The sequence below is a fragment of the Pristiophorus japonicus genome, chromosome 1 (assembly GCF_044704955.1).
Source record: "Pristiophorus japonicus isolate sPriJap1 chromosome 1, sPriJap1.hap1, whole genome shotgun sequence".
NCBI lineage: Eukaryota > Metazoa > Chordata > Chondrichthyes > Pristiophoridae > Pristiophorus > Pristiophorus japonicus.
The window spans coordinates 405,233,752-405,249,204 of NC_091977.1; the positions used below are offsets into that span (position 1 = coordinate 405,233,752).

The 15,453-nt window shown below is 44.7% G+C and overlaps 1 protein-coding gene and 1 pseudogene across 4 annotated transcripts in view; both read right to left on the bottom strand.

Moving 5' to 3' along the window:
• Positions 1 to 15,453, bottom strand: part of LOC139275003 (sodium/potassium-transporting ATPase subunit beta-1-interacting protein 3) — a 792,762-nt gene that overhangs the window by 266,859 nt on the left and 510,450 nt on the right. The gene's annotated exons all lie outside the window — the stretch shown is intronic.
• LOC139279126 (U2 spliceosomal RNA) lies at positions 7,244 to 7,476 on the bottom strand (annotated as a pseudogene).

The window sequence follows — 15,453 nt, forward strand, 5'->3', positions numbered from 1 at the left end:
GCGAGGTCATGAGGCTGCCACTGTGTCCTATGAATCCCAGGGAGAGAGGTCCTGCAGAAAGGAGAAAGGAGGACAGTAGGAGTATGTGTGTTTGTATGTACTTGGCCCATGCAATGGCTCCTGGCCTCCAGTCATCTTGGAACCCCTTGCCACTGGACCAAGGCTTTGCTCCGTGTGGAAGCTGGTGTGCAATGGCCACTCCACATTAAAAGGATTCACGCACAGGCATCTTCCACCCTTCAAAATGAAGTGTGGGACCTGGAACGTCAGGATCCTCATGGACAACCCCCAACAGCGACAGACCGGAATGACGAACTGCTATCGTTGCCCGGGAGCTCAGAAGTTTCGACATTGACATTGCTGCCCTAAGTGAATCCCAGCAGGCAGGAGAAGTCCAGCTGAAGGAACAAGGTAGTGGTTACACCTTCTTCTGGAAAGGTAAACCAGAAGAAGATCGCCACCTCCATGGAGTTGGCGTCGCCATAAAAAATTAACTAGTTAGCCACCTCAGAGACTCCCCCTGCGGGATAAACGAGCACCTCATGATACTTTGGATCACCCTAGCCCGGAACCAGTGTGTACGGTCTTCAGCGCGTACGCCCCAACACTGGAAGCTACAGACGAGACCAAAGAGGAGTTCTACTTCAGCCTCGACCAATCCCTATCCCGAGTACCAACAGACAACAAGCTGATCCTCCTGGGTGACTTTAACGCCAGAGTTGGAAAGGACACATCTCTGGGGAGATGTGATTAGCAGAGGGGGGTAGGGAAAGCTAACTCCAACGGTACCCGCCTCCTTACAAAATGCTTAGAAGATGACCTTGTCATAACCACCATCCTGTTCTATCAGAAAGACAAGTATAAGGCTTTATGGCAGCACGCTCGCTCCAAGCACTGGTGTCTGCTAGACTACGTCATCGTCCGAGTGAGGGACCGCAAGGATGTGCACGTCACCGGTGCCATGACAGGAGCTGATGGCTGCTGGACAGACCACTGCCTAATCTGTTCTGTCATCACCATCAACGTAACCCCAAAACAGCGACAGCAACAGAAACAATGCCGCAGGAAAATCAATGCTGGAACACTCCACGACCCGGCTAAGAAAGCACTATTTAGCCAGTGCCTCACGGCCAACCTGACGACTCCCAGTGACCCAGAGATACAGAATGTCCACAGCGCCTGATCTGCCCGCAAGGCCTCCATAATTAGCACCTTGTGAAGAGACGCTCGTCACTCGATCAGGAAACACCAAGACTGGTTCGACGAGAACGACCAAGAGATCCAGGCATTCTTGGACTGGAAACAGCAACACAACTTGAGAGCAAGAAAGCAGCTCTATAGACGTCTAAAGGCCGAGGTCCAACAAAAGACCTGCGACCTAAAGAACAGATAGTGGGTGGAGAAAGCGCTGGAGATCCAGCAACTAGGCGACAACCACGGCGTGCAAGGATTCTTTAGCGCCATCAAGACCACCTAAGGCTCAAGCACCCAAGGCCCTACCCCACTGAGGGCCAAGAACGGAGAGGTACTCATCAAGGACAGAGAGGCATTCAGTGTCCACTGGAAGAAGCACTTCGTAGCTCTCCTCAACCGGGACTCTGTCTTCAATGTGTGTGTCCTCGACTCCATCCAACAGCATGCTACCCGCCACCATCCCAGCACAACTCCAACCTGGCACGAGGTAGAAAAGGCCATCCGACAACTGAGGAACAACAAGTCCCCAGGAGCAGATGGAATCTGCGCCGCAGCACTAATACATGATGGAGAAACACTTTTGGTACGAATACACAATCTCATTTCTCTCATCTGAAAGGAGGAGAGCATGCCAGGGGACCTCAGAGATGCGGTAATCGTGTCCATCTTCAAGAAAGGTGATAAGTTCGACTGCGGTAATTACAGAGGAATTTCCCTGCTGTCTGCCACAGGAAAAGTAATCGCAAGAATCCTCCTCAATCGCCTTCTCCCTGTGGCTGAAGAATTCCTCAGTGTCAAAATGCGGATTCCACCCACTAAGGAGCATAAAGGACCCGATCTTCCAAATCCAAGAGAAATGCAGGTAACAGCACCAACCCCTGTACATGGCCCTCTTTGACCTCACAAGGGCCTTCAACACTGTCAACCAGGAGGGATTATGGAGCGTCCTCCTCAAATTCAGCTGTCCCCAAGTTTGTCACCATCCTTCGCCTGCTTCACAATGACTTGCAAGCTGTGATCCTGACCAACGGATCCAACACAGACCCAATTCACGTTCGGACCAGGGTTAAGAAAGGCTGTGTCATCGCACCAACATTCTCTCGATCTCCCTTGCTGCAATGCTCCATCTCGCCCTCAGTAAGCTCCCCGCTGGAGTAGAGCTAATCTACAGAACAAACGGAAAACTATTCAACCTCCGTTGCCTCCAGGCCAGATCCAAGGTCGGCTCATCCTCTGTCATTCAATTACAGTATGCAGACAATGCCTGCATTTACACACACTCGGAGGCCGAACTCCAAGCCATCGTCAACACCTTTAGCGAAGCTTACGAGAGCATGGTCCTCACACTAAACATCCGTAAGACAAAGGTCCTCTACCAACCTGCCCCCACCATGCAGCACTGCTCCCCGATTATCAAGATCCATGATGAGGCCTTGGACAAGGTGGCCCATTTTCCATACCTCGGGAGCCTACTGTCAACAAGGGCAGACGACGATGACAAAGTCCAACACCGCCTTCAGTGTGCCAGTGCAGCCTTCGGCCGTCCGAGGAAGAGAGTGTTTGAAGACCAGGACCTCAAACCCGGCATCAAGCTCATGGTCTACAGAGCAGTAGTGATACCCGCCCTCCTATATGCTTCAGAGACATGGACTATGTGCAGCAGGCACCTCAAAGCACTGGAGAAGTACCACCAATGCTGCTTCCGCAAGATCCTGCAAATCCCTTGGCAGGATAGACAGACCAACATCAGTGTTCTCGCTCAGGCCAACATCCCCAGCATCGAAGCATTGACCACGCTTGATCAACTTCGTTGAGCGGTCCACATTGTCCGCTTGCCCGACACGGGACTCCCAAAACAAGTGCTCTACTCGGAGCACCAACACAGCAAGCGAGCCCCAGTGGGCAGAGGAAATGCTTTAAGGACACCCTCAAAGTCTCCTTGAAAGAGTGCAACATCCCCACCGACACGTAGGAATTGCTCGCCCAAGACCGCACAAAGTGGAGGAAAAGCATCCGGCAAGGCACCAAACACCTCGAGTCTCTATGCTGAGAGCAAGTTGAAGCCAAGCATAAAAAGTGGAAGGAGCGCATGGCAACCCAGGCACCACACCCGCCCACCTGTGACAGAGACTGTAGGGCCCGCATTGCACTCATCAGTCACATGAGAACTCATTTTTAGTGTGGAAGCAAGTCATCCTCGACTCCGAGGGACTGCCTAAGAAGAAGAAGGATTTTAAGGACTATTCCAAAGTCTTGACTCTATATTCCATGGTAGTGACCAGTGGAGTTTCATAGGTGTCTGTTCTAAGCTCTCGCCTGTTTTCTGCCAAGTCATTTATGAATAGCATGAACACCAGAAACATTCTCAAAGTTGCTGATGATACCACACTATGTGATCAGGTGGCAAATATAAGGAAAATAAACAGAATATGGATAGATTTAAACCAATTATGTAGATTGACTAAAGAATGGCAAATGGGTTTTAATATAAATAATTGTAAGTTAATGTATTTTGGAACCGCAAACAGCAAATATGTATTCATGATAAAATCATGTCCTTTAGTAATGGTGAAGAAGCAAAAGGGTTTGTAGTGATTAATCATCATTTGTTGAATGTGTCCATGTTGGCAAAGGTAACTAAATTACTAAAATCCACCTCAAGGGCATCTGACTATAAGTCATAAAAGATATTGGGCCGAAAGTTGCAGTCGCAGGCATACCTCTGGAGTAGGCCTCTGACCGGAACAAAATACGAACCTACCTGTTGGCTCTGGGCTTTGGAGTCTTCAGGTCCTGGGCCTCCAGGCGTGCGCCTGCATTAAGGCCCACAGATCCTAGGGATCTTTCGGGAAGTAGGCAGTTCGGGAAGCATTCCTGGGATCACGTGGGCCAGGCCAATCAATTAGAAAAGGGGATTCCTCATGTACTTATGGGGATTACATTTACAAACGCCATAGTTTATGAGAAATGCCCAAATAAATAAATAATGAACACCACTGAAATAAAACTAATGTCCCCATGTTCAAAATTAATTAAAAGTCCCTTTAATGAAGCATTTAAAAAAAAATGTTGAAAAATTATTTTAAACATTTTAATCCGGGCCAAAATTTACATGAACTAATTTTAAATGTTTTTGTATGTTTTAATCATTTAAAAAATTTAATTTAACATTTACTTTAACCCGTACGATGCCTGCTTTTACCAGGCATAAGGATTTGAATTTTAAGAATGAGTTAAATGTGTTTTTAGTTGTTTTCATGAAAGTATCTGCCAGTTTGGCTGGTTCAAATTGTAGAGTCTATCTGAAGCCTTTATGGAGTGACTTCTTACATAGCTTCTGTGCAAGGCGAGAAAAAGAAAAGAACTGCCACTTGAGAATACATAGTTTAGCACAGCAGTCATAGTTATTTATTATTTTTATACTTAAAAGAGATAATTACATTTGATTACTACTACAAAATCTATTTTGTATCATTGTTACTGTTTTCTTATTCTTTTACTGTTAAATAAATCCAGTAAAAGCCCAAGTCACAGTCCAAAGAAATATTGTTCTACTGCCTTCCAAAGTCAAGCAAGATCCGATATGGACACGTGATAAAGTCAGTAAACCAAAATGAAGTGAAGTGGTTCTCCAATTGATCTTGGGGTACACAATTAATTTACCTACATATCTGGGCAAGTGAAAGCACTTTCTGAAACATGGAGAGTTAAGGTTTGCTTATGGGAGTGGTCTAAGGTGCTGAGCCCAGAAGATACTTAGAGTAAAATAAAGTAAAGAGACCCAAACGCTTAATCCTAATTGCTAATAGAAAACCAGTTGCGCTATATTTGGAAAGACCTGTGTATTTTTGGCTATCCTACCTTTGAAGGTTTGAAGCAGTTTCAGAAAGGAGCAATGAGAATGATTCCTTGTCTTAAGTTCGAAATTACAAGTAAAGATTTGCAGAGCTGAACTAAATTTAATTGGAAGAAAGATGAAGCGAGACGTGACCTGACTGTTTAACTTGCTGCGAGGCCTAGATAATGTGGGTGTAAGCAGATTATTTGACAAAGACTGGGAGAAAAGAACTAGAAAGCAATGATTTTAAATTGACAAATGCTGCACAAGGACTCAAATTATATAAATCTTTGTTTTTTTTACTAAAGATTTTGGTGGAGAAGAACATTCTATTGGTTTGAAGAAACTTATTCCCCCAGTTGCAATGGCTATGTACAACAGACTCCTAGCAAAAACAGTTAAGGTTGAGTTAATTAGCAACTTTATTAAGCAGTTGGGGATAGGATGGGATGGACCAAGATGATGAATTACTTCACCAGTCACAGCAGTTCTCATTTTGGATCAAGGAGGTATGTTGTCTGGAGGAGAGCAGGTTTGTCTCATTGTGAGATGTGAGATGCTTTGTTTGATTTGGCGATCGATGGGTTTTTACACAGAATTTTCTCACGAGAGATTAACGGGGGGAATTTTCTGCGGGATCAGCGGGTGTGATCAATGGCGGGTCGGGTGGGAAAGACCCCGTTGTTAACCCACCACCACATGCCTTTACCACATGTCGGATCCGTCAGTGCTGAGCAGTCCTGACACACAGCAGCGGGGGAGGTAATTCAGGTCATTATGGCCTTGTTAACAGCGGATTAACAACTATTATGAGCTCAATTTTAGAATTTACCAGCTCACCAATGGGGTCCACTCTGCTCAGTGTCACCTCATTGGAACAATCTCTCTCACCCCCTTGACAGATCGCTTCTGTCATCTCAAGTTCACCTTCCATCTATTCCATCAGCATGGGTGCCCTTTCTACTATAAAACCTTGGTCTTCAGAATCCCACCACAATCAGCCCAACACCAGCATCACCTGGCACACCAGCAGCACCAACAACAACACCAACCTTCTCCACAATCACCTGATGCTGCACAGAACATAGGGCATCAGCACCCGACCATATTGCCACCCGGGATGCCAGGGATGGCTTCACCAGGGCCAGATTTACTTCACTTGACACTATCATGTATGTAACCTTCATGTAACAACACTGCAATACTGTATATACTTGCGAAATGCACACATTGACCACAGGGGGTGAACTTGTGGGAGACACTCCTCACCTGGTCATCCAGGTATATAAAGGGAGGTCCCACGCAGGGTCATCACTTCTTGGTCCTGTGACTAAAGGTGCAGGTCACAGAGTGACCTTGTCCATAGAATGTGCCTCATGTGGATTTGTGGTATTGTGTAAGGACATTACAGTGGCGACGAGAAACGGGAATCAACGACCCACGAGAATGGCCACCGGCAGCACAGAGGAACGGTAATGTGTTGGTGAGGACTGGGACGATTTCATGGAGAGGCTTCAGCAGAGCTTTGTCATGAAGGACTGGCTGGGAGATGCAGTGGCCGACAAGTGAAGTGCTCATCTACTGACCAGCTGTGGATCTAAGACTTACGCGCTCATGAAAGACCTGTTAGCACCCGAGAAGCTGGCGGACAAAACCTTTGAAGAGCTCAGCAAGCCAGTCAGTGAGCACCTCAAACCGACGAGCAGCATACACATGGCCCGACACAGATTTTATACCCACCGACGCCGGGAAGGACAGAGCATACCAGACTTCGTTGCGGACCTCCGGTGCTTGGCCAGCCTCTGTAAGTTCACAGACGCCTGCAGGGGGGAGATGCTAAGGGATTTCTTTATTGAGGGCATCGGTCATGCTGGTCTCCCCTCAGCCTCCTCTGTTCCAAAGAAAAGAGACCCAGTATCTCCAATATTTCCTCATAGCCAAAATTCTCCAATCCAGGCAATATTCTTGTAAATCTCCTCTGCACCCTTTCCTGTGCAATCACATCTTTCCTGTAATGTGGTGACCAGAACTGCACACAGTACTCCAGCTGCGGCCTAACCAATGTTTTATACAGTTCAAGCATAACGTCATTTTTTTTTTTTGAAATTCGTAGCCAATCGTTCCAATTCTTTGTCAAATCACAAACGCCAGAGGTCACCTTGCACACGCCAAGGATCACTCTGCGCCAATGCTCTTAGCCAAAAGGCCTAGAGCCACTGCACCATTCCTGGAAGTACTGCAATACCAGGTTCGTGCCATGGAGGTGGATGGGTCAGGTCCCCCACACACCTCCGTGCAGGTGGATGGGTCAAGCCACCCCACCCACCTCCTGTTTCCAAAAAAGCAAGCATATACCTTCCTGATCCAGGGAGAAACCACCCGGAGGTCATGGTGGCTGGACAGGTCAGTTACGCATGATCTTAGCCAAAAGGCCGAGAAGCATAACGTCATTGCTTTTGTATTCCATGCCTCGACTAATAAAGGCAAATATTCTATATGCCTTCTTAACCACCTTATCTACCTGGCCTGCTACCTTCAGGGATCTGTGGACCTGCACTCCAAGATTCCTTTGTTCCTCCACAGCTTTCAGTGTCATACCATTTAATGTGTATTCCCTTGCCTTGTTAGACCTCACCAAATGCATTACCTCACACTTATCCAGATTGAATTCTATTTCCCACTGTTCTGCCCACCTGACCAGTACATTGATATCTTCCTGCAGTCCGCAGCTTTCTTCTTCATTATCTGCAAGGGCAGACATTGACAACGAGGTTCAACACCGCCTACAGTGCGCCAGCGCAGCCTTCGGCCACCTGAGGAAGAGAGCACTTGAAGATCAGGCCCTCAAATCTGGCACCAAGCTTATGGTCTACAGGGCTGTAGTGATACCCGCCCTCCTGTATGGCTCAGAGATGTGGACCATATACAATAGACACCTCAAATCGCTGGAGAAATACCACCAACGATGCCTCCACAAGAGCCTGCAAATCCCTTGGGAGGACAGACAGTGTTCTCGATCAGACCAACATACCCAACATCGAAGCACTGACCATACTCGAACAGTTCTGTTGGGCAGGCCACATTGTCCGCATGCCGGACTCAAGACTCCCAAAGCAAGCGTTCTACTCGGAACTCCTACATGGCAAGTGAGCCCCAGGTGGGCAGAGGAAACATTTTAAGGACACCTTCAAAGTCTCCTAGGTAAACTGCAACATCTCCATCGACACCTGGGAGTCCCTGGCCAAAGACCGTCCTAAATAGAGGAAGAGCATCCGGGAGGGCATTGAGCACCTCGAGTCTCGTCGCCAAAAGCATGCAGAAAACAAGCGCAGGCCGCGGAAGGAGCATACGGCAAACCAGACTCCCCACCCACCCTTTCCCTCAACGACTGTGTGTCCCACCTGCGACAGAGACTGTAATTCCCGAATTGGACTATGCAGTCACCTGAGAACTCACTTTTGAAGAGGAAGCCAGTCTTCCTCGATTTCGAGGGTCTGCCTATGATGATGATGATCTTCAGTATCAACCATAAAGCCTATTTTAGTGTCATCTGCAAACTTCTTAATCATACTCCTTCATTCAAGTCCAGATCATTGATATACAGGGTATACCACAAAAAGCAAGGGACCCAGCATTGAACCTTCCAGTCACAAAAACACTCTTTGTTACCTGCCTCTGAGCCAATTTTGGATCCAACTTGCCACTTTGTCTTGGATCCCATGGGCTTTTACTTTCATGACCAGTCTGCCAAGTGGGACCTTATCAAAAGCTTTGCTAAAATCCATATACGCAACATCATAAACACTGCCCTCATCGACCTCCTGGTTACCGCCTCGAAAAATTCAATCAAGTTAGTCAGACAAGACCTTCCCTTAATAAATTCATGCTGACTGTCTTTGATTAATCCATGTCTTTCTAAATGAAGATTTATCCTGTCCTCAGGATTTTTTCCAATAATTGTCCCACCTCTGAGGTTAGGCTGACTGGTCTGTAATTATTTGGTTTATCCCTTTCTCCCTTTTTAAACAACGGTACAACATTAGCAATCCTTCAGTCCTCTGGCACCACACCTGTAGTCAGAGAGGACTGGAAAATGATGGTCAGAGCCTCTGCTATTTCCTCTTTTGCTTCTCTTAACGATCTGGGATACACTTCATCCGGGCCTGGGGATTTATCCACTTTCAAAGCTGCTAAGCCCCTGAATACTTCATCTCTCACTATGTTTATCTCATCTAATATTTCACACTCCTCCTCCCTCATTGCAAAGTCTGCATCGCCCTTTCTTTTGTGAAAACAGATGCAAAGTATTCATTAAGAATCATACCCACGTCTTCTGCCTCCACACACAGATTTCCTTTATGGTCTCTAATAGGCCCACTTTTTCTCTAGTTATCCTCTTACTCTTAATGTATTTGTAAAACATCTTTTGGTTTTCCCTGATTTTACTTGCCAACATTCTTTCATGCTCTCTCCTTGCTTTCCTGATATCTTTTTTAATTGCACCCTTGCATTTTTTATACTCCTCCAGCATTGCTGCAGTATTGAATTCTCGGTATCCTGTCATAAGCTTCCCTTGTTTTCTTTATCTTACCCTGTATGTCCCTTGACATCCAGGGGCTCGAGAATTGTTAGTCCCAGCCTTTTTCTTTAAGGGAACATACTTGCTTTATATCATCAGGATCTCCTCCATAAATGCCCCCCACTGCTCTGACACTGATTTATCATCAAGTAGTCGTTTCCAGTCCACTTTGGCCAAGTTTCCAATTCTTGTGTAAACAGAACATAAATCTTAAGTATTTTTCTAAATTTCTGCTTTTCCGAACAATTGTGTTTTGTATGTACCTTGCGGGGATTATGACACTGGTGCATGCACAAATCATGTCAAGTAATGTGGTCATGACTCAGACGCTTGGCGTGGCCCAGATGGCATTTTGAAGGGCCGTTTAACTGATGTGCAATAGTACAATGTATTTTACAATAGCACATAACTATTAAACCAGAGTTTTCTTCACTTTATTCACCCTTCCAAATGCATCACACAAAACTACAAACGCTTGGCTGCATTTTTTAAATTTCCAGCTACAGAAAGAAAAGTAAAATACAAAAGGTTAAAATACTGCGGATGTTGGAAATCTGAAATAAAAACAAAGAATGCTGGAAATACTCAACAGGTCAGGCAGCATCTGTGGAGAGAGAAACAGAGTTAACGTTTAAGATGAAGAGTAGTCGACCTAATACGTTAAAACAGAAAGAAAAAGTCGACTATTGCAATCTTTGCTCGACTAGACCTCCATACTGTTCTGTGTATTGTAAATCATGGGGAAAAGGTCCAAAAGCAAGGAAAGTAGGACCTAAAGAGATAAATGGGACTTAATGAAAAATAAACTGAAAACTATCGGGCAAAACTTCTTTATTCAGTGATAAATGGAATAATCTGCCAAGCCGGATCTGAGAGACAAAAACATTGGGGTTATTTCAAAATACAGTTGGATGGTCTGATAGAAAAGTTAAACTTTAAATGATCTTTTCTCATCCTGACTATCCTTATGTTCCTACATTCTAACTTTGCTTTTACGGCAGAAGGGTTACTAAAAGGAGTGATCATTAGCAATACATTTTGAAATTCTTTCATTAGTCAGACCTTTCAATCAGAAGTCCTACTCACCAACATCTGAGGACTTGTGGCAAAATTGGGAGCACTGTCCAACAGACTAGTTCTTGTGATGACAAAGGGGGAGAAATTGGGCTGGTTTGTGCCTCCTATTACCACCTGCGGGGAGGGGCGGTAACGGGGCACTAAGTGGTTTCCGACTGAGCATTGCGAGACCGCTTTGCTTGTGGGATGAAAAATGAGGCGATCAGAAGAAAGTTAATGACGACGCCTAACATGACTTTTGATTTAGCTTGTCAGACAGCTAGATCGATGAGCATGGCCGACCAATATTCCCAACAATTTCATATTAATTTCAATCATCAGACAACCGAGATGAATCGTCTGCAGTTTCAAAGTTAAAGCCGGTGGAGCCCCAAAGTCTCAGAAACTGGAAATGGGAACAGAGCATTGACATCCTGCTATCGGTGCCTGCTCAAAGTTGTCCATATGTGAAGACAGAGTGTTTCTTCTGCAGCAAAACTGGGCATCTTGCGAAGGCATGCCAACTGAACGGTAAACCAGCTTTCAAAGCTATGAGTAGAAATCCCCAGAGACTACATAGCATGGAAGAACAACAACAGGACGTGAAGATGTTAAGGGTTAAACGTCATCAGGAGCACGAGGTTAACGGACAGCAATTCAAAAAGTATCATAACCCACATAGATGTTGCAGGATTCAAGATACCCATGGAAAACGACACTGGTGCATCCGTGAGTGTTGTACCATAGTCGCTATACCTCGACAAATTGCGGGATTTCCCATTGGAGAAAGCCAAGATAGAGCTGCGTGGCTACTCGGGAGAGAACATTCCGGTGGTAGGTCGTATCACCATAACAGTGAAATACAAGGATCAAGTTCAGAGCTTGCCTCTAATAGTAGTGGCAGGAGACAAGCCTGCCTTACAAGGAAGAAATTTATTGGGATCACTGAAGCTGGATTGGAATGAGATTTTTCGTGTTGAAATGAGATTTGCATCAAAGGATGATGTAATCAAGAATTATCCGAAGGTGTTCTGCGAAATAGGCAGTCCGATCCAAGGCTTCAAGGTGAGTGTCAGGGTACAGAAGGACTCTGGATCAGTTTACTGCAAGCCACGTTTCGTACCATATGCACTCAAGGAGAAAGTTGAGCAAGAACTCAAAAGACTAGCGACTGAGAACGTTATTTCTAAGATAGATCGATGTAATTGGGCTACACCCATTGTTGTTGGACCTAAGTCCGACGGTAAGGTAAGATTGTGTGGTGATTATAAAGTAATTGTAAACCAGGTTCTAGAGTGTAACGTCCCCAATACATTGCCAAATATTTGTTCCCAACACTGACAGGGGGTCAGATTTTCTCAAAGTGGCATCTGACGAATGCCTACTTACAGCTTGAACTAGATGAGGAGTCCAAGTCATGCTTGATTATAAATACTCATCTAACCTATATCAATTTAATAGGCTACCATTTGGAGTGTCTTCCGCCCCTGCCATATTCCAAGGGGCAAGGAACCAGATTTTGAAGTGGTAGTATGTTATTTAGATGACATACTAATTTCAGCACCAAATAGGCAAATTCATAATAACATATTGAATGAAGTCCTCAAATGGCTAGAGAAGCACAGAGTACGAGTGGCTGCTCGTAAGTGTGAGTTATTTCAAAACTCAGTGGAGTACTTAGGGTACAGAGTAGGCAAAGCTGGTTTACATCCAACCAAGGATAAACTGGATGCAATCAGAAATGCACCCACTCCCAAGAATGTCACTGAACTTCGATCATTTTTGCGTCTTTTGAACTATTATGGGAACTTCCTACCAAATTTGGTTACAGTATTACATCCACTGAATGACCTATTGAAAAATCAGGTCCATTGGAAGTGGTCAAAAGAATGCGATACAGCATTCAAGGAGTGTAAAAGCAACTTGGTAGAGAGCACCATGTTAGTTCACTATGACATATCTCAGGAGATCAAGCTAGCATGTGATGCCTCTCCGTATGGAGTTGGGGCAGTAATCTCTCATGTACTACATAGTGGGGAGGAGAGACCAATTGCTTTTGCTTCATGCACTCTCAGTGCCAGTGAGCGTAATTATGTGCAAATTGAAAGGAAGCTTTGACATTAATTTTTGGGGTCAAGAAGTTCCACAAATACTTGTATGGTCGTAAGTTTACTCTCGTTACAGACCATAAGCCCCTGACAGCAATCCTCCATCCAAAGTCCCCAGTTCCAACATTAGCTGCAGCCCAAATGCAGAGATGGGCTTTGATTTTGTCAGCATATATACATGATATTGAATATAGATGATCAGCTGATCACAGAAATGCTGATGCTATGTCTAGATTGCCTTCCCTATCAGAAGTTACACCCAATAGGGAAGAGGTGCTCTATTTTTCATACATCGATGAGCTGAGGAGGGCAATCAAACATGACTCAGTTATGTCAAAGATGTTTAATTATATTGCAAATGGATGGTCAAACCAGGTAACAGACAAAGATATTCATCCATTCTTCATTCATAGGAATGAATTATCAGTCGATAAAGATTGTATCATGGGGTGCAAGAGTGGTTATACCAAATAAATTCAGTTCCAAATTATTAGGAGACCTCCATGACCAGCACCTGGGAATGTGCTTGACCAAGAGTTTTGCATGCAGTTACTTATGGTGGCCAGTTCTTGATAAAGATATAGAGTACATCGTCAGTCATTGTATGACATGTCAATCGGTAAGCAAGCAACCACCATCAGTATGATTACAGCCATGGAAATGGCCTGCCAAGATGTGGCAAAGGCTACATATTGTTTTTGCTGAGCTAGAAGGACAACGATTGTTCATTGTAATTGATAGCCATTCGAAGTGTGTCGAAGTGTTTCCAATGTGGAAAATAACAACAAGCAAAACATTAGACATTTTGCAAAGATTATTTTCTTCATTTGGCCTCCCAGAAGAAATTGTTTCAGATAATGGACCACAATTTCGTTCAGAAGAAGTTGCACAGTTCACGAGAAAAAATGGTGTGAAACATACCAAGGTTCCACCATACCACCCTGCTTCAAATGGTGCAGCAGAGCACACTGTACAAGTTGTAAAACGTGCCCTCATCAAAAAAATGTTGTATCCAAATCCAAAAAAACGACAATTGTCATTGAACCAATTTTCTAATAACGTATCATAATACTCTCACACAACTACTGGTAGAACACCAGCAGAGTTGTTACTCAAATGACAGCCATGAACCAGATTCTCATTGTTTAAACCAAACTTGGCACAGTCTGTAGAAGAGACACAATTCAGACAGAAAGAGAATCATGATAGAGGTAGAGTAAAAGAGAGAAGTGTGAAATTAAACCAGAAGGTGAGATTGAAGCACCATCACCATAAATGGTAAAGTGGTTATCAGGAAGAGTGGTGAAGATATGTGGTCCTCGCACGTATTTGGTCAAGATGTTTGATAATGGACAGATTAGGTTTGTTCACATTGATCATATTTTACCCACAGACATGGCAGTAGTTGAAGGTCGGAGTGATTCAATTATTTCTGATTCATCAGATAGTTTTGATACACCAGAAGCATAACGTACATCCAATGTACTGGAAACAAATCCAAGAGAAAGTCAGAATTTAAGTCTGAGTCCGAGTCAGGAAAACAAAGAGTCTGAACTTAGAGAGAGTTCAAATGGAAATCAAGGACATCCTTTGGAGGAAAATTCCCTCAGGATAAGCCTTGAATGAGTTTAAATTCGACACCATGTCTGGAAGGTTCTGTTCGAGAGTGAAGGTATCCTCTTTGAAACAGAAAACAAGTGGTTAAGCTTGATTTGTAAATATGGCAAAATAAATCCATATCTTTGTCATGTATAACCATGCAAATTATGTATGATGATTGTTTGTTATACTAACTCTTCATTGAGGAGGGAGAAGTGTAATGTCTGTAGCTCCACACTGTGGATGCCTGTGTCACTGCAAGTAGTGCTATTTAATAAAAAGCAGGTCACCTGACCAGCAGGTCAGAAGATTCCGGAACCTACAGCCATCTTACAGGTTGTGTGTGGTGTGCTCTCGGAAGATATGACAATACTCTTGACTTGTGGTGGAGAGGCTGTGGGAGATTGTTATTGCCTGGCACTTGTGTGGCACGAATGTTACTTGCCGCTTAACGGCCCAAGCTTGAATATTGCCCAGGTCATTATTTGAGGAATTGCGAATGGAACTGAATCATAAGCATACAGCCCCACATCTGAAGGGAAGGTCATTGATGAAGCAGCTGAAGATGGTTAGGCCTAGGACACGCCCTGAGGAACTCCTGCAGCGATATCCTGGAGCTAAGATGATTGCCCTCCAACAACCTTTGTGCCAGGTATCACTTCAGCAAGTTTTCCACCTAACTCCCAGTGACTTCAGTTTTATTAAGGCTCTCTGGTTCCATACTTAATCGAAATCTGCCTTGATGTCAAGGGTTGTCACTCTCAACTCTGGAATTCAGCTCATGTTTGGACCAAGGCTGTAATGAGGTCTGGAGCAGAATGGTCCTGGCGGAACCCAAACAGGGCAGTTTATTGGTGAGTAAGTGCGGCTTGATAGCACTGTTGGTGACACCTTCCATCACTTTGCTGATGATTGAGAGCAGACTGATGGGGTGGTGATTGGCCGGATTGGTTTGGTCCTGCTTTTTGTGGACAGGACAAAGCTGTGCAATTTTCCACATTGTTGGATAGATGACTATGTTGTATCTGCACTTGAGCAGCTTGGTTAGAGGCCTGGCTAGTCCTGGAGCACAGGCCTTC